At 41.4% G+C, this 1306-nt stretch overlaps 1 protein-coding gene across 1 annotated transcript in view; it reads left to right on the top strand.

Annotated features, from left to right (window-relative positions):
- The window catches only part of DIS3L (DIS3 like exosome 3'-5' exoribonuclease), a 45797-nt gene that overhangs the window by 36467 nt on the left and 8024 nt on the right, over positions 1–1306 (top strand). The window lies entirely within an intron of this gene.

The raw sequence follows: 1306 nt of genomic DNA, 5'->3' as shown, positions 1-1306 counted from the left end.
GAGACAGAGTCTTGCTCTGTCGCCCAGGCTGGAGTGCAGTGGTACGATCTTGGCTCACTACAACCTCTGCCTCCCAGGTTCAAGCGATTCTCCTGCCTCAGCCTCCTGAGTAGCTGGTATTACAGGTGTGCACCACCATGCCGGCTAATTTTTGCTTTTTTAGTAGAGAATGGTTTCACCATGGTCAAGCTGGTCTCAAACTCCTGACTTCATGATATGCCCGACTCAGCCTCCCAAAGTGCTAGGATTATAGGCGTGAGCCACCACACCCAGCCAACCTACTACAATTTGTAATACAGCAGTAGGGAACCTGTTAGTTACCCCTTGATTTAATTTCATCTACCCCTTAGGTTACCAAGAAGTAATCCTATTTATTTCAGTGCTTTTTAAATGCAGCATCTCTGTGACAGTATCATAAGATACCATACCAACAGTGAATGTATACCAGCCTCCATGGATTGAGACATTTTTACCCACCATCTCTAGGATAAAATACTTCTTTCATTAAAAACTAAGTATAGGCGGGGTGCAGTGGCTCACACCTGTAATCCTAGCAATTTAGGAGCCTGGGGCAGGCACATCACTTGAGGTCAGGAGTTCAAGACCAGCCTTGCCAACATGGTGAAACTCCATCTCTACAAAAAATACAAAAATGAGCCAGGCTTGGTGGCAGACTCCGGTAATCCCAGCTACTCGGAGGCTGAGGCAAGAGAATTGGTTGAACCTGGGAGGCGGAAGGTGAAGTGAGCCAAGATCATGCCACTGCACTCCGGCTTCGGTTTGTCTTTAAAAAAAAATGTGTACAGTTTTTAAAGTATTGTATTGTCAAGTAACAGGTACTAATTAACATCTTTTATTTGTTTACCGAAATTTACTGTCTTTTTTAGCCTGGGCAACATGGTGAGACTCCATTTCTTTCTTCTTTTTTTTTTTGAGGGTTTGTTGGGTTTTTTTTTTTTTTTTTTTTTTTTTTTTTTTTTTTTTTTTTTTTTTTTTTTTTTTTTTGGCAGTCACCGGTTGAGCTGTCTGCATGCCCGGCACGTGGGCCAAAGGCTTTCAGACACCCTCTTGGTTAATTCTTAATGCTGAGGTGATGGCAGCATCATTCGTATTCACAGATAAGTCAGTTAAGTCTGATGAGACTAAGTAATTTGCCTATAATTTAACACTCAGGCAGGGTAGAGTCAAGATTTGAATCCAAGTCTACACTTGAAGGCTCACATAGTGACGACTTAACACCTTGCCTCTTTATTCATCAACATGCTCTATTTCTTCTCCTTTTTTTTTTTTTTTTTTTTTTTTTTTT

Source organism: Cebus imitator, unplaced genomic scaffold (genome assembly GCF_001604975.1).
Source record: "Cebus imitator isolate Cc_AM_T3 unplaced genomic scaffold, Cebus_imitator-1.0 Scaffold485, whole genome shotgun sequence".
NCBI lineage: Eukaryota > Metazoa > Chordata > Mammalia > Primates > Cebidae > Cebus > Cebus imitator.
Note: the sequence above shows the minus strand (reverse complement) of the source record. Positions and strands in the feature narration are given on the sequence as shown.